At 37.5% G+C, this 22,266-nt stretch overlaps 1 protein-coding gene across 1 annotated transcript in view; it reads right to left on the bottom strand.

Moving 5' to 3' along the window:
• Positions 1 to 9,970: 9,970 nt before the first annotated feature.
• The window catches only part of LOC126473146 (potassium voltage-gated channel subfamily KQT member 1-like), a 1,059,334-nt gene continuing 1,047,038 nt past the window's right edge, over positions 9,971 to 22,266 (bottom strand). Inside the window, exon 16 of the mRNA XM_050100004.1 lies at positions 9,971 to 10,227. The gene's annotated coding sequence lies outside the window, so the exon portion shown is untranslated. The remainder of the gene's footprint in view (positions 10,228 to 22,266) is intronic.

Here is a 22,266-nt window from a genome sequence, read left to right as displayed (position 1 = left end):
AGAATTTTTAAAGTAGTTTTACAAAATGAGTTAAACTTAAATTTGTCTTTATATAGAGGTAGAGATACTGTGCACATTTATTTGATAATGATGATGAGAACCAACAAATTAAGAATTAATTTACAAAAATCAGCCTAATTTGAAAATAATGAATTCCAATATACTATCTACAAATGAAATAGTTATCTTATTGTTTAGTTAGTTTATAAGTAGTGAAGTACAAAGCCCAAATTACTTCACTGTAATTGATTAATGAGAGCAAGCTTTAAATTTTTCTATGTAAAATGCTGACAATATTCAAAAGGAGGCCTTATGAATATCTTAAAAGTGTCATGGCACTAGTAGATTAGCACTGTATGTACAAACTTGACTTTCATAGTACAAAATATTTTCTCTGCTGTATTTGGTAAGTATGCAATACAGATATCTAACTTCATAAATTACTTTTCAAATATATCAGTTATCAAGCATCATTTTGTGTCTTGCATATGATGTTTTTCTCTAAATAACAAAAATAACTATATATAACTATATATCCTGAACAATGCTGTAACCTTATGCATTTCAGTTTTAATGTATTTCTGTCTAAACTATCATGTATTTCTATGATAGTAATTTTAATTGGCCCTCAAAAAGTGGATGTGCACCATATGATCAAGTTAAGATTTATTTCAGTATGTTAATAAATTATTCTCTTTGATTTTGCTGGCCTAACAATTACTTTGACATTACTTTCAATAGAAGGTCTACAAAAGGTAAAAGGCACCTTCATGTATAAATACTTTTAATTTTTTTATATTTTGGAGCTAAGTAGTGAAACGTAATAGAAATTTAATGGAACTTGAAGCTGCTATCACTTTCCTATGCCCCCATGATTAACATGATTAATTACTTAAATTTAGCTTTCAATCTTTAACAGTCCACAATAGAATAAAAATGATTTACTTTGAGAGTCAACACACATATCATGTTGTCTTGCAGCTTACAAATTATTACGCTGCTTAAGATATTAACAGCCAACCAATATATATTTTACATTGTGTGATGAGCAGTAACATTCATTTGCACTATATCTCATTATTATTGAAACAATGTTCAATTCTTCCTGTCATAAAAATATAAACTATAACAAACAGAATGAAAATAATTTATTTTCTGAAAAATTCCCTGGACATTCCTCTCAGTTTACTAGAAATTAAATAAAATTTTTTAGTATAAACATTTTATGTCTTCATAAAGGAACATGATTCCTCTGTCATATATGGCAGCAATCAAATTCTAGGCTATCATCACAGTATTATGCATTTTTTCTGGACATAGTAACACAATGAAAACAAAATTTTGTGTTCGAGACAAACCTGTAGGAGCTGTGGTGATTGATAACAGACAAGTCTTTACTACTTAGTACAGGCCATAGGCTGTATGGAAACTCATCCATACTTGAAATACAATACCATTTCCTTCAAATGGGATACTCAAGACATTACTTAACAGATGTTACTCCCTGACAGTTAGTAATGAGCTACGCCAATTTTACTTGAATGCAGAAATTGCAATATGTCTTTCTGCTAACATAATTGCCATTCTGATTTTAAAATTACATGAGAAATACTTCAGAATAAACAGAAAATATGTATATTTTTCAAAACATGAAAAAATGGAAATTATTATCATCTGCTGATGGTAATACTATCTGTGGCGAGTGGAATATTTAGGCAACAAAACCAAATTCATTATTAGAAAAAAAATAAAAATGGGAACACTGTTTACCCTGGCACAGGTATTTTGTGTAAGTAAATTTGAAAATAGGCTTTTTCCAGTCTGTGTTTTTAACATGTAAAGCAGTATCTGGACTAAATGTTTCTCACTTATGTGTTACACTAATTATGTGTACAAATTATTTCTAAATTTACCTTTTTTAAGTATGTGTTTTGAATGGGATACAGAACAGATATTGTTCAAAATCAGAATTTTGATGTATTTCATTTACTGAATATATTGCTACTTACATATGACAAAACCAGCCATGAGATTTAATTTTGTTTTTACTCTCTGTTTGCGCAAATCATGAGCAGTTAAATTAATTAGTTCAAGTTATGTATTCAGATAACCATGAACTCAATTAGTATGGTTCCTAAGCAATACCACAGATCATATCTTCTAAGTTATTTATTGTCATTTTTTTCCTATCCATGGTGTGAAAATAAGTACCTGAAATTTACCTACCATCAAATAAATTCTATGGGGACTATTTAAGTGTGAAATATTAAATTTTGAAAATGATAAGTGAAAATGTGAACTTATTCAGCAAACAAACTGAACAATGATAACACCATTAAAACATAGTCTCGCATACATTTCAAAATAATGATTAGTTTTCTATGTCTCTCGTACCTTTAAGTTATCGGCATCTTGTCTGTTACTCTATCAGCACTATTTCAATTAGGAGTGCATGGAAAATGGATTTTTTAACTGATGCCTAAGGAAAATGCAGTTTTTAATGTTGCATATGGAAAATATTAAATTGTGTCTTCACTGATTTCAAGATATATTACCATTAACGTGTATATGAGTGTCTGAGTTGAAAGACACCATTATCATAAGCACATTTCTGGGACTTTTACTGCAGAAATAATTCCTTTTTCTTCTTTTTTTGCACTATACTTTGATGACTAACTTAGTCATGTTCACAGAATGTTGCTTACAATGGTCCATGGTTTTCACTGCTATGTGCACTTTAACAATACTGAGGGTACTGTTGGTGTTTTGTAGCTGTGGCCTTGGAGTATATTTATTTGAAGGCCTTGGCACAGGAAGTTCTCAGTGCTGTAATCCTTCCCCCTTCTTTTTGGGTAGAGAGGGATGGATGTGAAATACAAGAAGATGGGTGAGATCTTAATAAATTTAGTGTCATATCGCAAGCTTTGCCTTAACTGAAAACTACATATTTGTTTATTAGGATTACAGCTAAACATTTCTTATTGGTTGTTACCAATGTTAGCTACCAAACACACAGGGTGTCAATGAAGTACAGCAAATCAATATCATATTTTCATAGCTAAGTCTTTATCAGATTTTAAAATAAGTGAAGCAGATATCCCTTGGCCACCATACAGTATATCCACTTGACCTTAGGTGTGCTTCTTTCCAGTTCAAAATACGACTATATGAAATGCACTTACAGACATATAATACCTATTTGAATACACTTATTAGTTGTGATATCTCAGGAACTTGAAACCTCTGTCAGGATGCCCATTTCATGATAATATTTCAGACAGTGGTTAGTGATCTCTGACTGATATGGAATTTAATCTGCTTATGGCTTTTGAAGGATTAGATTGTCTCTAAAACTATAAAGGAAAACTTTCATCTTTGTTGACAGAACTGAAACACTTTAATTACCATGTCTGCTGATTTTTCTAGAGATTGGGACAACTTAGGACAGACCCTTGGTTTTGGTCTTTCTTTTTAATCTCTATCTCTTCCAAACTAGTTGCTGCATTTCAGTACAATTTCCACTCTATTTACCAATCTGAGTGCTGATTCTTGGGGGAAACTATACGTGAGTAACACTATTTTTCTGCTATGCTGCCCTTATCTAAATAAGGGGAAAACATAAATAATATGTCATTTGTAAGGCATATGATTGTAACAGTTGAAGAGAGATGAAAGTATGCCATTAATATGGCCAATTAAAGGAGTCAAGTAAATTAGCTTTCATCAAAAAATGCCTAGTAAAACAAGACCAGAATTGTAGTGCACTACACTCCAAGTTTATGCAACAGTGTAATTAAGGAGTATATTAAAATAAGTACATTAAAGATAAGGGATAAAATTTTTAATTTATAGCTGGATTGGACTGTGGTAATTAATTAACTAAGATCTTTCTGATTGTGTGGTCCATCAGAGACTACAAATGGCAAAAAGGGAATTTTACTCTCAGGATCCAATAAAAAGGGCTAAGTCAGTCATCAAAATATTAATCACAAAAATTGAATATTCAAGCCATCTGGATGCCCAGAAACATGCTGCCTGACTTAGTTGGAAAGCTGTAGAAATCAAAACACAACCAATGGGTACTAAATTCTGGACAATAATCCTTCTTCTTGCTACAAATGGCTGCAATTTTTGACAAGAGCTTCAACTTTCATCGGGAATTATGCGTGTGAAAAATACTGACGGTAAGCCACTTTATTCAAACAATTATCCATATGTGATTCTTCAGTTTCTCCCAGCACGTTGGCTGATGAATCAGTCCACAGGTGTACTGTCAATTGTGACTGGACGTGTCAACACCGTCAAGTACACTAGCAAACAGACCTCTTGAACACTATGGCTGACTTACAACCCTCCCCACGTTGGCTGCTTTACATGCAGTCTGTGCATGAGGGCCTGTGTGACAGCTGAAGGGGTGATTCCATCAGTGTCTATGGCCACCAATGCCTGGTGGGGATATAAGCGTTCCATATGACCAGGCTGCCAGCACATTGTGTCTACTGAGCATCTTCTTAATTAGGCATAGTGCTGGTTCTCAAACATTGCTGAGACTATAGTAGCAGACCTGGTTGATAAGATTGACCCTGATGCCTCTCTCTAATGGTGCTGTCCCAGTATTTTGACACCTTTGTTAAAATCCTGAAGTGTTCATATTCCATCACAAGAGTCTTGGACAAACAGTGCTCTGCAACTCATTAGGACATTACTTGCATGAACTGCTAGGGTTCTTGACAGCGATCTTTGATGGTGCCTGTTAATCCAATATATGTCTTACCATACTGGCATGGAATATGATATACCCTGGCCTTCCACAAAATGAGGTCATCTTTGATTTTTCCCAGTCATGCTTGTGTTTTATTTGGCATGCAGAAGACAGTTCTCACTCAGTGTTTTTTTCAATAGGGACGTAATTTTTCTTGCTAATGCACTGGAGTACAATGTAAAGGCTGAGGCTGCTTAGTTCTCAGTAATTTTTTACATCCATCATTTTCTTGCACATCTAAGCCCCATGCATCTCAAAATCATATTCACTGTGTATATTGGAAGAAAACACTCTGACTTACACCTGTACACAGACAGCTGCCACCACCCTGTGCAGGCAAGTGGGGTGATCTCGTATGTAGGGTGTCTCCCCTAGAAACTGGAATACCTCAGAACGGTGTTCCAGAAAGCTGTTACATGGAATGGCTGATAAGGTGCACTATATGCCCTACTTCTACAGTGCAGGCTGTGTAGATGAATTGAGTTACTGAGAATGAGGCAGCCATATCCTTTATACAATACACCAGTGCACTGGCAGGAAAAATTGAGCATATACTGGAAAAACACCAAGTCAGAACTACCTTCTTCCTGCATAATAAAATATTGGCATTGCTTGGGAGCTTCAAAGATGACCTTAGTTTACAGTATACCATTGTGGCAAGACATACATTGAACAAACAATGTGTACCACCAAACATTGCTGCTTAACGCCATTGGTGCAGTCGACTTATGTGTGCTAATAAGTCAGTGGTCACAGAGAAATGTCTGTCCAAGGCCCATGTGATGGTGAGCTGCAAAGCAAATTAACTAAACAGTTGTGGAATTCTACAAAACTCACAATAAAGGAAAACTTGAAATGATAAAATGGATTGGTGCAGTAAAAGAGGACTTGAAATAAGCAGGAATAAACCAACTTGAAACACAAGACAGGAAAATATTTTGAAAAAATTCTCAACTCGGCAGTTAACCAAGCAGAAAAACCCAAGAAGACCACAACAATTATCCATATGTGATTCTTCAGTTTCTCCCAGCAAAGTGGCAATTTTAGCATAAAAATTGAAATACTGGGACAGTATACTTAGAGAGGCCACCAAAGCCTTCACAGTGACTGTCTTATATTCCAAGATTTATATCTTCCATGACATACAGTCACAACAAGATTTGGAACCAGCACTTTGTCTAATTAAGAAGACAATCAGAAAAAACACTGAGCTATCAGCCAGGGCAGATGGAGTGCCTACATCTACACTGTCACACCTAGGCCATCCTGCCATGATGCCAATGGTCACAGATGACAAAGCAGTTGCCTCTTTGGCTGTCAGTGGTGACTGCGTCCACAAACTGCATATGGAACAGCCCATGGACAGACAGGTATAATTTATTTGTGTGTCCCTAGGAGATCAGTTTGTTGGTGAACTGAATGACAGCAACAAGTGTGATCACTAACATACTGTGGCTGCTGCATACTATGAATTGTCAGTACACCTGTGGACTATTCAGTCGATTATCCAGATCCTTTTTGTATACATTCACAGACTAAAGAAAGTGCACAGTGTCACAGAAATTAAAGGTAAATCTTCTTCATTACTATTAGCTATATGATTTGTCAACTACTCTCAGCATACATCATGATGAAGTAGTTCACAAGTGAATGGCTGTATGTTGATGTCCAAGGGGTATAGTATTTTGGCAAGTGACTATTTTGCCATCATCTAGTGTGCTGACAATCTTCTTAATTGGAGTAACCCACAATTAGTGTGATTAAGAAAAGAAAGGAGGTATCCCACAGGTTTTGGGAGCTGGCACAGGACCAATAGAGGTGCCTCCAGCATGTGTACCTGGGTGTGTACAGGTTATAGAGCAATGTATCAGTGGGAGGTGTGGTAGAGGAGACGCTAGGTGTGGATGGCAGACAGAGTGGCAGGTCAGAGGGAAGGGGGGAAGAGAAAAGCACCACACTGGCCTCTAAACAGTGATGATGGTAATATCGTCACTTGCCAAAATATTGTGTACATTGGAGACTTTGATAACTGACTGTTTATCTATGAGCTACTTTGCCACAATTACATATGCTTGTTGTTTAGTTTTAAAGATAGCCAGACAGATATTTGGAGACAGACTAAGGGCAAATAAAAAATTTGTAAAGTATATCAGCCCATGTTCAGATATTAAAAAATTCCTCTAAAATTCTATGTGCATATTAGGAGAATAGTATTAAGCAAATTAACTAAACAGTTGTGGAATTCTACAAAACTCACAATAAAGGAAAACTTGAAATGATAAAATGGATTGGTGCAGTAAAAGAGGACTGGAAATAAGCAGGAATAAACCAACTTGAAACACAAGACAGGAGAATATTTTGAAAAAATTCTCAACTGGTCAGTTAACCAAGCAGAAAAACCCAAGAAGACCACAACAACTCAGCCTAACAAGCAGAAAAGAGCCCTTTCTGAGAGAGTTGATGCAATGTGGGTACAAAGGAATGCAAAAAAAAAGTGCTGAAAATGTGCTATGTTGTGCATCATGCAGACTACTATGGTCCACACATAAGTGATAATTTTATATTTAGAGAAAGGTAGTCTTGAACAAAACTAACCTTAAACTGAATAATTGGGCTGGGTTTGGCCGTTCAGTGGTTGAGATAGTTGAGATGAATCAATCAAGAAAGAATAAAGGTTGTGAAACTACATGACATTATGCCAATCTAATAGAGAATGCCAAATCAAAACACATTTCAGCTATCTTAATTTCCAACTGTTATTTTATTGAGCAACCAATTTTGGCAATATATTTCACCATCTTTAGGCCCTCTGACTAATATGTAGGAAGATTTTCACCTCCAGTCCAGTCAGTATAGGGGTCATCATTCACTGGCTTGTATTTGTAGATTTTAGACATATCAATTCCTTTGATGGTCAGCTGCCAACTGTCAACAAGTGATGATCAAAGGGATCACTGTGTTAAAAATTTATAGATACCAGTCAAAGAATGCTGTCCCTTATTTTGACTGAGCCAGAGATGGGAATCTTCCTACACATTGGTCAGAGCATCTGACAATGGTGTAATAATATACTGCCAAAACTGGTTGCTGAGTAAAATAACAATTGCAAATTTAGATGGCTGAAAGGTGTTTTGATTCGAGATGCTGTACTGAACAGCCAATGGCCCACACCTATCTGTATAAAGATGCACAGACAGATACTTGATGCCAATCTGCCTGTTCAGAAATGAACTATACAAAAGGAATCCAGAAATATTATGAACAGATATCATCACAAACACATATAAGTTATATTAGTTCCCTCAGTGCAAGAAAACAAGGTAACTTAATTCATGGAACCTAAGTAACAAGAAATAATTAATGATAATGGAGATGATTCTGACATTTGTTTCCAAAAAATTAAACATTTTTAACTTACTGGAACAAATAGATCTGTGTCTGTTTCTTGTTCATCTCCATGCAATCGAGGGAATTCTTCACAGTTTTGTACATATTAAACTCATTAGCAAAAACCAGTATCATTTTTTTTACTACCACTAGCAACAGTAAAAATATTTATTGTTAGGTGTGATTTCATGATGGATCCAACAGCTGGGATCACATGACACATGTTAATTATTAAAAGGTGACATTTGATACGTAGTTTGTCTAAAAGTACTCAACAGCTGAGGTTTATCTTTCAGCTGATAAAGAAATTAACCAAATTCTGTTAGCCCAGTGATACAATATCTAATGGCTACACATACAGAAACAACTGGAATGTTTATATTAAAAATCACATTAGATGAAACAAAATTTAAAAGCTGCATGTTTGTTTTAAGTGATCATTGGCTTTCTCTAAATTAGGCTTTCTACAATAAACAACACATAGGGTAAAGTACTGTTCCAGACACAACCAAGCAAGAAGGTGGAGAAACTTTGTGTGTCAAGTGATTTACACCTTTGTTTAAAACAAAAACTAATATCCCCATATGAATAATACAATTTCAAACAATAATGCTCTAATCAGTGCTCTTTTACATGAGATAATTTTGAAGGAATCAGTGGAACACAATGAGGCAGGATAGTACATTTCTTAAAAAAACTGCTATTTTCCAAGGAGAGCATTTTTAAAATATTGAACTGTAAGTGGCATATTACTGAACTACCTAAACAGTATCTGAAGCAACAGTTCAAAATAAGTTAATATTGTAAAATAATAATTCCAGCAATAACATTACACTGACAGTGTACAAAGCTTCGGAACCTTTCAACTTGAACATAACACTATTCCCAGTTTTTGTCATGAACTTAATAAGCTTTGTTTTGTTTAAAATTATAAAAGGCTACCTCTTACAGCATTGCTTAATGTTTTGCACTACATTTTCAAAGCTTAAATTTTTTATTAATGAAAACAAGCTGATGCAGCCCATTGTGAATGTCAACATTCTTTACACAAGGATTATCACCATATCAGAATATACATCAATAATAATAATTTTAGAAAATGGAATGTTAATATTGTAATTAAAGCACTTTTGGAAACGATTTCAAGTAATGGTTCATCTTTTCAAATAATTGGAATTCTAGGCTGATATGTATGAATGAAATTTTCTCACAAACTTATTTGGGTTCATGAAGTTAGTTTCTGAAGTTTGCCTGTGTTCTAAGGTGTTGTACAGCTCAGAAGCTCTAAAAAAATGTGAAATATTTTGAATTATCCAGACATTTTCAGATGTAATTTCTAGTTCTAAGTTGTATCAAATGTAATAAATTATTATTTTATAGTACACTAGTTAACTGTACAACTAGAAATTATCACAAATACTTGGTGTTTCTCAGTTTGAACTGACTGTTTCTTATTGTTTCATCATTAACATGATCAGGAAGAAAGCTTTGTTCAAAATTATATCAGTCAAAAATTTCTGAACACAAATTTCAAATCATACAGAAGACTACTTTTTACAAAGCATGTGTCATGCCGGTTTCCAACAAATGACAATGAAACACAAAACATTTGTGACAGATTTCAGAGGATAGCACCAAAGTACTAGTACATTAAACTCTCAATTTCAGTTCATTCAACATAGCACAATTCTTCTTTTATTATATTTATTTCAATAATGTCGTTTCAGGAACCATGTCTTAGTTCATGAAAAGTTTATTTCACTTCACTGAAACAGCCATGGATTATGACAGTCATAAAAGATGAGGAATAAAGGAATAACAAAAATAAATTTCTCCATTTCAACAATTCGTTGTTTTGTAAAATAAAAGAAAATGTCACTTTCTCAATCCATTAATAAGATGATTTTTGTAATTTCATTTCTTTTTGTCTTTAAAACACTCACTTCATTTAAAACTGTCACATACACATGAAAACTCACTGCAAATGAAACATAATGGCAGTCTCTTCCACAATGTCTTTCGGACATTTGTCTCTTCATAATAATTAAAAGTCTCTTTGATCAGCTTTATACCAGAATCTGCAACAATGAAAGTTAGTGAATCTTATTACAGTAATGTTGGAATGCAAAAACTGAACTTTCACAGTTTCTTAACATAAAGGAGGACACTATCTACATTATAAAATTAGTGCCAGTAACATGTGTTAAAGTATTTATTCAGACATAAGCACACTTTGAATTGAATTGCAGGAAAGTGCATTACTATTCTTTGCATAGTATACTTTTCTCCCTGTCCTGTTTAAAAAGATGGTGCAGTGGATACTGAATTCATATGCAGGAGGAGCATGATCCTAATTCCCATTCCACCACATGGACTCAGACTTTCTGAAGTTTGCCTTTCAAAAGGACATGGGCAGCTTGCTTCCCCATTGTTCTTGTCCTATCCAAGCTAGAGTATCATCTCTAATAATTCCACCACTGATGGCATGCTAAGCTCTAATCTTCCCTCTTGCAGATACAATATCCAACCCCCAACCCCAAAGCTCACAAACAAAATCAATAAAAAAATGAAATAAGATAAAATAAATAAATGGATAAAAACTTTTAAAAAATTGACATATACCAAATACCGACAAAGAAATACTCTTAACCACAATGAATAGCAAATAAAAACAGGAAATTGTGAAGAACAAGCCTTTTCATTTACAATAAAACTGCTACAAATCTACGAGGGCAGTTCAATAAGTAATGCAACACATTTTTTTACTGAAACAGGGGTTGTTTCATTCAGCAATGAAATACACCAGGTTATTCCCCAATCTTTTAGCTACACAACACTATTTTTCAACGTAATCTCCATTCAATGCTACGGCCTTACGCCACCTTGAAATGAGGGCCTGTATGCCTACACGGTACCATTCCACTGGTCGATGCCGGAGCCAACGTCGTACTGCATCAATAACTTCTTCATCATCCGCGTAGTGTCTCCCACGGATTGCGTCCTTCATTGGGCCAAACATATGGAAATCCGACTGTGCGAGATCGGGGCTGTAGGGTGCATGAGGAAGAACAGTCCGCTGAAGTTTTGTGAGCTCCTCTCGGGTGCGAAGACTTGTGTGAGGTCTTGCGTTGTCATGAAGAAGGAGAAGTTCATTCAGATTTTTGTGCCTACGAACACGCTGAAGTCGTTTCATCAATTTCTGAAGAGTAGCACAATACACTTCAGAGTTGATCGTTTCACCATGGGGAAGGACATCGAACAGAATAACCCCTTCAGCGTCCCAGAAGACTGTAACCATGACTTTACCGGCTGAGGGTATGGCTTTAAACTTTTTCTAGGTAGGGGAGTGGGTGTGGCGCCACTCCATTGATTGCCGTTTTGTTTCAGGTTCGAAGTGATGAACCCATGTTTCATCGCCTGTAACAATCTTTGACAAGAAATTGTCACCCTCAGCCACATGACGAGCAAGCAATTCCGCACAGATGGTTCTCCTTTGCTTTTTATGGTGTTCGGTTGGACAACGAGGGACCCAGGGGGAACAAACCTTTGAATATCCCAACTGGTGAACAATTGTGACAGCACTACCAACAGAGATGTTAAGTTGAGCACTGAGTTGTTTGATGGTGATCTGTCGATCATCTCGAACGAGTGTGTTCGCACGCTCCGCCATTGCAGGAGTCACAGCTGTGCACGGCGGCCCGCGGTGATGACACACGCTTTGCCCAACGACTCACCGTGCTTTTGTCCACTGCCAGATCACCGTAGACATTCTGCAAGCGCCTATGAATATCTGAGATGCCCTGGGCTCCCGCAAAAGAAACTCGATCACTGCCCGTTGTTTGCAACGCACATCCATTACAGACGCCATTTTAACAGCTCCGTACAGCGCTGCCACCTGTCGGAAGTCAATGAAACTATACGAGACGAAGCGGGAATGTTTGAAAATATTCCACAAGAAATTTCCGGTTTTTTCAACCAAAATTGGCCGAGAAAAAAAATGTGTTGCATTACTTATTGAACTGCCCTCGTACATCAAGCTGCTGTTGCCAAAGTTTATGTAAAAGAAGAGAAATGCAACCACTCACCTACAGCAGCTCGATGCATGGAGCATAGAGGCACATAACAGAAAACAGTGTTCACACATACTATCAAGTACTACCTCTTTTCTAGAAGTAGCATGCATATTCACACACACAACCACACAGACACCCACATGCACACTGCTGCGGCCATGTCAAAACTGTTCATTGATATTCAATTATTGAAAGCAGATGCCTGAGCTAATGGAGTTGGGGACAGGATAGGGAAGGACACAAGGAGAGGCTAGCAGGGAAGGAGCAGGAATTTGGGCAAATGACTTCACAACTGCATGGTGAGATGAAAAGAGTACAGAAGGTGCAACAAATAGAGGTATAGGAAAGGAAAGTGGGAGCATGGGAAACTGAAGGGGAATAAGTGGATGGGGAAAAAGGAGAGAAAGGTGAAGATGAAAATGGAGAAAGGGAGTGGCGTTGAAAAATGGGGAGAGAAGAGTGATAGAGGGGGGGAAAGAGGGGGGAAGGGTGGGGGTGAGAGAGGGGGTGGAGTAAGGAAAATGCCTACATGGGGGGAGGGGTAGATGGAGAGTGGTGGGAGAAGGCAGTGCATGATCTGGGCAGTGGTGTGAAAAGAAGAGAGTAGGGAATAGGCAAGGTGAGGCAGCAGGAACAGTTTAGCAAGGGTTTAGGCCAGAGGGATTGTGAGAGAGCAGGATGTGTTGGGAGCAATTCCTATCAGCACAGTTCAGAGAAACTTGTGCTGAAAGGGAGTGTCCGAATGGGCCCATGGGTGAAGCACCTGTTGAAGTCATTTATGTTGCGATGTGCGGCATGTTCAGTAACTGGGCGGTCAAGTCTGTGATTTGCCACAGTTTGCTAGTAGCTATTCTTGTGAGCAACCAGATGGTTATTTGTCATGCTCACATAGAATGCTGTACAGTAATTGCAGCATAGATAACATGGCTACTTTCACACATAGCACTGACTTTCATCTGTTAGGAAATGCCTATAACTGGACTACAGTAGGAAGTGATACGTGGGTGTGTGGGACATGTCTTGTACTTTGGTCGACTGCAAGGGTATGAACCATGGCTTGCAGGATTAGGAGCAGCACTGGAAAAGGAATAGACATGCATATTCTTTAGGTTAGTTGGGCAACAGAAAGCTACTTTAGAGGACATGGATAGTATTTTGGGTAGGATATCCCTGATCTCAGGGCAGAATGAAAGATAGTCGAAGTGCTGGCAGGGGATGTGGTTGAGCTTTTCAAAGCCAGGATGATACTGGGTTACCAAATAAGTCCTGGTCAGGGGCTGGGTAACAGGTTCATTCATATCAGAGGAGCAGATGGCAAGGGACACTTGTTTATGTATTAACTGGGTAGGATATTGTCTGTCAGTAAAGGCTTTGGTAAGGTTGTCAGTGTATTTTGATAACTCCTGCTTTCCACTGCAGATGCAGAGTCCACAGATGTCACGGCTGTCACAAAGAGACTTTTTGGCTTGGAATGGGTGACAACTGTCAAACTGGAGGAACTGTTGGTGGTTGGTGTGCTTAATACGGACAGACATATTTATGGAGTAGCCTGAGAGGTGGAGATCAACACCTAGGAAGGTGGCTTGATGAATTGAGAGGACCAGGTGAAGCACATCTGTGAATAAGTGTTGAGGTTGTGGAGGAAAGAGCAAAGGCTGCCCATGATCATGAAAATATCATCAGTGAATTTGAAGCAGACAAGGGGTTTTATGTGCTGACTGGATAGAAAGGTCTCCTCCAGATGGCCCATAAATAAGACGGCACAAGATGGTTGCATGTAAGTACCCATGGCTGCACCAAATATTTCTTTTATATTTGGCTTTCAGAAGTGAAATAATTGTGGGTCAGGGTGTGACTGGCTAGAAGGATTAGCAAATATGTGGTGGATTTGATATCAGGAGGACAATGGAAAAAGGAGTGTTCCATGACCACAAGGCCATGGGCATGGGGGATGCTGGTGTTCAAGGATGTCATATTCATAGTGACCAACAAGGAGTTTGGTGGTAATGGGACAGATTGTGAAGAAAGTGAGCAATGTCTTGAATGTAGGATGGGAGATTATGGACAATAGTTTGGAGGTGTTGGTCAATGAGACAGAGGTTCATTCTGTGGGAGCATTGTACACAGCCCAAAGGGGATGATCAGTAAGCAGACCTTTGAGGCTGGGTCTGTGGAGTTCAGAGGATTAGGTAAAAGGTAAGAGTGTAGGGGGTTGCTGGTATGAGGAGAGATGGATTAAGGTGTCAGGTTTTAGGATGGACCTAATGCCTTGAGAAGCTGCTTGAGATCATGTTGGACTTCTGGGATGGGATTATCGTTGTAAGGTTTATACACAGAACTATTGGAAACTTGGCAGAGACCCACAGCCACATAGTCACTACAATTCATAACCACTGTGGTAAAGCCTTTGTCTACACAAAGGACCAGTGAAATAGGTTTGAGAATAGGTACTGAGGTTATGGAGGATAGACCTCCACTAACCTGTTCCCACTGCCTCACTCTAACTTTTCCCTGCTCTCTTCTGTATGCACCACTCCTTCTCTATCCAGAGCATGTCCTGCTTCCTCCCTCCCCCTCCCCCCTCTGCCATGTGGGAATCTTCTATCACCCCCTCCCCTCTCCCCCTTTTCAGCCCTGCTCCCTTCTTTCTCTCCACTCCCTTTTTCCCTGTTCATCTTCACCTTCCTCTGCTTTCTCCACTTCCCCTTTCCCCTCTCCCTTTCTTCCCCATCAGGTTCTCCCCTCTTCCTCTTCCCAGTCTCTTTTTGTTGGACCCTCTGCACTCTTTTCATCCAGTTGTGCGGCCAGGAAGTCATCTGTCCAAAGACCTGTCTCTGTCCTGCCTGCTCCATCCTTGCGTCCTTCCCTATCCTGCATCAACTCCATCAGCTCAGGCAACTACTTTTGATAATCAGTCTAAATCTAAGAAATTCCCATGTTTTAGTCCTTACATCAGTATTTGCAGGTATTTCAATACAATTTCCACAGTCTTTTCCCCACCCCTGTGCACTTTGCAAAAATCTACATTTTGCATGTCATGCATTTTATCATTTCTTCCATCTGATCTTCCTCACACAACTCACAATATTTGTCCTCTGTTCTATGAATGAGTTTCTGTGGTGGCTTCCCTGATGAGTTTTCAAAACACTTCCTTTTCACAGGAGCAGTTGTAGTTCTAGATTTCTTTTCCTTTGTTTTGATTAGCTTTCATTTTGTGTGGGATGCTCAGCAGGTCACAGCCTCTTTGGCTAGCCCTTGAAGTTCATGATGGAGCTTTCATAATTTCCCTCAGATCCAGTGATATTTCTTGGATGGACACTTTCAGCCCATTTTTTGCTGCCATGGCTTCTTCTCCACTGAAATTAAGGGGCAATCCGTTTCATTCTGCAATGCAGAAGGCGGGTTTTCATACATCCTATGTGATTTATACATGTGCACATTCATTTAACCCATGATCCCCCTTTCAACATAGTATTACCTCTGAATGTAATTCATCTGTGAATTTCTGCTATCATACTCTAATACAAAATAATTATTTAATTAATAACTTATAATAAAGAACTCATTAGAAAATTCACCACATCATTTCTAAGCATTAGATTGCACTAACAGAGCTAAGTGAATGTTTTAAAACTTCCTTTATGAACAAGTTTCTTTCGTAGTACCAGTGCTATATTGGGAACTTGGAGTAAGTAATACATTACAGGCAACATCATCATATTTTCTTTCTCATTTTCCCACAAATGAACCAAAATGAATACAGGTTCATGACTGTCAGGAAACTAGGATTATGTCACATATATCTGCCCATGAATAAATCATTATGTTATAATTGCAACAGTGATCCTCTTCACCACATACACAAAAGTTAAATAAAAACTACAAAACAATCACACTCATAGCTGACAACAAGCTCCAAAAGTGTGTAGTTTACACTGCCCTCACTGAATGTCAGATACTACAGTAAGAATTTTGTAGTAGTGGTAAAAGTTAAGAGCCAGTACAGTATAGACAACTCTCCTGTGTGTGGGTTCATGAAAACTGTTACTACTTCTATGTAACTTTGGTGTCTGTTATAAGTAGAATCTACAAATAAGTCTACTTTGGAGAGTTGTCAACTGTCCCTTGTAAGGCAAGATCTCAGAAACGTTGTCTGCTAGCTTTAGACTACATATCTCCAGCATCTTCTTTATTTGTATCGATATTGAAACCTATATGGTGGCAATGACTATCAAGCATACGGCAGAGAGTATTTCCATTATACCATTAACAGGATTTCTTCCCCTTACACTCATATATGGAGAATGTGAAGACTACTTCTCATATGACCCTGTACATGTGTTGATTAGAGTAATCTTGTATTCGTAGTCCCTATGGGAGTGATATATAAGATGCTGTAGTACATTTCTAGATAAGGCAATTAATACTAGTTCTTGGAGCTTTATATGTTGAAATTCACAGGACAGTTGGTGTCCATCTGCAAGTGTTTGCCATTTCAGTTTCTCAGCATTTTTGTGATTTTCCATGTGTTAAAGAACCTTGATACCATTCATGATGCCTTTCTTTTAATGTGTTCAATATCCCCTGTTAGATCTATCTGATATTTTTTTCACACTCTTTTAGGGTAGGTAGCACAAGGGCTTTGAGAGCAAACTCCTTTGTAAACTGACTGCATTTTCCCAGTACCCTCCCATGGTTCAAAGTTGCCACCTCCTTTACTTATATATGTAACTACATCTAAATCCATACACCACAAGCCATCACATGGTGCATGGTGAAGGATACCTTACACCACTACTAGTCATTCCCTTCCCTGTTTCACTCACAAATGAAGTGAGAGAAAAATGATTGCCTACATGCCTCCATAAAGCCCCAATCCATCTAATCTTGTCTTTGTGGTCCTACCATGAAATGTACATCAGTGCCCCCAGTAGAATCATTCTGCAGTCAGTTCCAAATGCCAATTCTCTAAATTTTCTCAATGGTGTTTAAAAATAAGGATTCTCATTCGAGTTCATTTCACAAAGTATCTCCATAATACATGCTTGTTGATTGAACATGCAGGTAATTAATCTAGCAACATTTGTGTAAATTGATTCAGTACCTCCTTCTACTATGAGCTGGTGGTAATCCCAAACATTTGAGCAGCACGCAAGAATGAGCTGAACAAGTGTTCTATATGTGATCTCCTTTATAGATGAACTACACTTCCCTAAAATTCTTCCAATAAACCAAAGTCAACCATTCATCTTCCCTACTACTGACCTTACGTGCTTGTTACATTTCATATAACTTTATAAAATATGCCTACGTATTTAACTGACATGACTACATCAAGCAGCAAACACCTACTCCAACATTTCAGGACAACTTCTCCAACTCATCTGCATTAACTTACATTTTTCTACATTTGAAGCAAGCTGCTATTCATCACACCAAATAGAAATTCTGTTAAATTATTCTGTATGTTCCTATAATCACATGATGATGATACTTCCCTGTACACTACAGCTTTATCAGCAAATACTCAGATTGCTGCTCACACAGCCACACTTCCCTGGAACACTCCTAACATGAGCATTGTCTCTAACGAATACTTGTTATCCAGGTCAATGTAATTGTGTCTTTTACTTAAGAAATATTCGAGGCACTCATTTATCTGGTAACCTGTTCCATGTGCTTTGACCTTCATTAACAGTCTGCAGTGGGGCACTGGGTCAAGCACTTCTGGAAATCTAGGCTTGTGGAATCTGTATGTTGCCTGTCATCTACGGTTTGCAGGATATTGTGTAAGAAAAAGACAAGCTGAGATTCTCATGAGCAATTATTTCTAAATCTGTGTTCATCTTTGAGCAGAAGCCTTTCTGTCTCAAGCAAATTTATTATATTTGACTTAGAATAACTGGACCTGATGACTTACTTGAAACTTTTTTAGTGACTTCTCAGTTCCAATTATGCCTATTTCTGTCATCCACATGGGTATCTGTACCATGGTCAAATGATGACGTGCCTATATGATCCTCCTGTATCAATGATTTTTTAAACAAAACCTTAAAAACTCCAGCTTTCTTTTTGCTGTTTCCTACTGCCACACCAGATTGGTCAACACATGAATAGATGGAAATCTTTGACCCACTTAGTGTTTTTATGCAAGAGCAGAACTTTCTTGGTTTCTTGACATGACCTTTCACGAACAGTGCACATCAGTCTTCTTACAGATACATGGACTTCTATTAAGTTTTGCCTTTCAAACATGTTTGCATCATTTTTTGAAGCCAAGCTTGCAAAAATCCTTGCTTCCTCAGTATTTTGTGAACATTGTTATTAAATGCTGGAAGGTCTTTCTACATTTAATACAAGTACATGGCACATACTTCTCCAGAGAGTGATTTACCATCAGTTTACACATTGCCCGTAATTTCTCTATGTTTTTCATATTTGAACTAAATGATGTCAATTCACTTCCTACATAGGTTGCTAACAACTGCTTACCTCCTCTGTTCAGCATAAAAATTCTCCTATCATTCCTGATGAATTTGTGAACTTGTAAGTAACAATTATGATTACAATGACATCAAAATCATTAATCCCAGTCTTCATACTGACACTGTTGTTAAGGTCAGGCCTGTTTGTAGCTATTATTGTTGTGATCTTCAGTCTGAAGACTGGTTTCATACAGTTGTCCAAAGTCCATGCTACTTTATACTGTGCAAGCCCCTTCATCTCTGAATATCTACTGTAACCTACATCCTTTGAAACCTGCTTAGTGTACTCATCTCTCAGTCTCCCTCTATGAACTTCCCCACCACACTTCTCTCCAGTACTAAATTTGTGATCTCTTGATATCTCAGAGAGTTTCCTGTCACCTGATCCCTTCTTTCAGTCAAGTTATGCCACAGATTTATTTTCTCCCCAATTCTATTCAGTATTTCCTCATTAGTTACACAAGCTACTAATCTAATTTTCAGCACTCTTCTGTAGCAGCACATTTCAAAAGCTTCTATTCTCGTCTTGTATCAACTACTTATTATACACTATTCACTTCTGTACAAAGGCTACACTCAGATGAAAGCTTTTAGAATAGATTTTTCAGCACTTTAATTTATATTCTGTGTTAACAAGTTTCTCTTCTTCAGAAAAACATCTCTTGTCATTGCTAATCTACATGTTGTATCCTCTCTACTTCAGTCATCATGTTATTTTACTGCCCAAACTGCAAAACTCATCTACTGCTTTTAATGTCTCACGTCATAATCTAATCCCTTCAGCACTACCTGATTTAATTCATCTGCATCCCATAATCATTGTTTTACTTTTGTTAATGTTTATCTAATATCCTCCTTTCAAGATGCTCTTCAGTCTTCATTCCATTCAATTGCACTTCCAAGTCCTTTGCTGTCTCTGTCAGAATTACAGTGTGGTAGAGCAGTATCTGTATTTTACAGTGTCTGTACAGTTCAATGCAATGTTCCTTCAGACAAGCATGCATGTCCGAAGAACAGCCACTGTCAACGATTGACTGCTGTTGGAAGGAACATTGCATTGAACTATACAGACACTGTAAAATACAGACACTGCCCAATTGTATTTCATGCCAAGGCAATCTGATGAGCAAAACCAATTTCTGTCTGTGTGTGGTAATCATATGATTTGTACGCAAGCACTATGGGACATAGGCACTAGGACATACAGAAATTGGGGTCCAGCCATGAGTTGTGCACAGATAGCCAAAATGGTTAAGGTAAGGACTTGCACAAGCAGGAAATCTGGGTTTGAGCCCTGGTCAGGTACAAATTTTCATATGTTACTAATATTTCATATGTTACTTGTAACTCACAGAAACTGTGTACAATTGTATTCACAATTTGCAAATACATTTCATAATATAATACGACTGTCAATTGTCAGCAGTATCTGTTCCATCACATATGCATGTATGTCTGATGGAACATTGTGAACCATACACATAACATAAAATACAGACACTGCCCTACTGTTTATCATGTCAAAGCAAGGCAATCTGATGAGCAAAAACAGTATGTCTCCATGTGCAGGAATCATACGATTTGTATTGAGCACTATGGGACATGGACAACAGGACATATCGAAGTTTTGGTCTAGCCATGAGTCATGGAGAGATGGGCAAAGTGGTTAAGGTGCGTATACTTGGTGTACAATCGTGTTCACAATTTGCAATTTGTGAATTCCTTTCATGATTACAATGTTTTCAGAAAACCTAAAATTTCTATTTCTTCTTGCTGAACTTCAATTTCTTCTTCTTGCTTACTCAATGTACAAATTGAACCACATTGGTACAACCCTGTCTCACTCCCTTCTCAACCACTGCATCAGTTTCATGACCTTTGACTCTCATTACTTCTGTATGGTTCCTTGGTTTCTGTCAAGTTGCACACAGCTTTTCACTCCCTGTATTTTAACCCTGCCATCATCAGCATTTCAAAGAATGTATTCCAGTCATCAATGTCTGAAGCTTTCTCTAAATCTACAAATGTTATAAATATAGATTTGCCTTTCTTCTATGATAGGTGGTAGGGTCAGTACTGCCTCACATGTTAACATTTCTCCAGAACACAAACTGATATTCCCTGAGGCTGACTTCTACCAGTTTTTCCCGTCCTTTGTAAATAATTCACGTCAGTATTCAACAACCATGACTTATTAAAACAATAGTTCAGTGATATTCACAATTGCCAGCACTCATTCTTCGAAACTGAAATTATTACAGTCTTCTTGAAATCTGAGGTTGTTTTATCAGTCTCATATATCTTGCACACCAGGTGGAATAGATACCTCTTCCAGGGATATCAACAGTTGTGAAGAAATGTTGTTTATTCCCATGGCCTTGTTTCAGCTTAGGTCTTTCAGTGCTCTGCAAATTTTCCTTGTAGTATCACATCTCTCATCTCATCTTCATCTACTTCATCTTCCTTTCTATAATTTTGTCTTCAAGTTTATTTCCCTTGTATAGTCCCTCTATATATTTCTACCATCTTTCAGATTTCCCTTCTTTGCTAAGTACTGGTTTTCCATCTGAATTCTTGATATACAAACAGAAGCTTCTTGCTTCTCAAAAGACCTCTTTAATGTTCCTGTAGCCAGTGTCTACCTTTGCCCAAGTTATATATGGCTTATAGATTTACATTTCTCCTCTAGCCATTCCTGTTTAGCCATCTGTTCATTTCTGTTAATCTCATTTAGTAGATGTTTATATTACCTTTTGACTGTTTCATTTGCTTGATTTATATATTTTTTTCCTATTATCAGTTACATTCAATACCATCTGTAATATAAATGGATTATTTCTAAGCCTTGTCATTCTATTTGGTTGATCATCTGCTGCCTTGACTATTTCATGTCACAAAGCTACCCATTCATCTTCTATTGTGTTCTTTTTCCCCATTTCAATCAGTTGTTACCTCATGCTTACTCCGAAACTCTCAAGAATCTCTGCTTCTTTCAACTTATCCAGGTCCCATCTCCTTTTTCCTATTTTTTTTAATTATTCAGTTTTAATCTATAGTTCATAACTGATAAATTATGGTCAGAGTCTAAATATGACCATGGAAATGTCTTATAGTTTAAAATCTGCTTCCAAAATCTCTGTCTTACCATTACATAATAAATCTGAAACCTTCCATTGTCTCCAGGTCACTTAAATATGCACAACCTTCTTTCTGATTCTTGAACCAAATGTTAGTGGTGACTAAATTATTTTCTGTGCAAAATTCTACCTGAAAGCTTCCTCTTTCATGCCTATCCCCCAGTCCATAGTGTACTATTCTTCCTTGTCTTTATCTTGCTACTACTGAATTTTAGTAACCATTACAATTAAGTTTTCCTCTCCCTTGTTGTTGTTGTTTTTGTTTTTGTCATTGGTGTGGTCTTCAGTACAGAGACTGGTTTGATGCATCTCTCCATGCTACTCTATCCTGTGAAAGCTTCTTCATCTTTGAGTAACTACTGCAACCTACATCCTTCAGAATCTGCTTATTATATTCATCTCTTGGCCTACCTCTACTATTT

Source organism: Schistocerca serialis, chromosome 4, assembly GCF_023864345.2.
Source record: "Schistocerca serialis cubense isolate TAMUIC-IGC-003099 chromosome 4, iqSchSeri2.2, whole genome shotgun sequence".
NCBI lineage: Eukaryota > Metazoa > Arthropoda > Insecta > Orthoptera > Acrididae > Schistocerca > Schistocerca serialis.
Note: the sequence above shows the minus strand (reverse complement) of the source record. Positions and strands in the feature narration are given on the sequence as shown.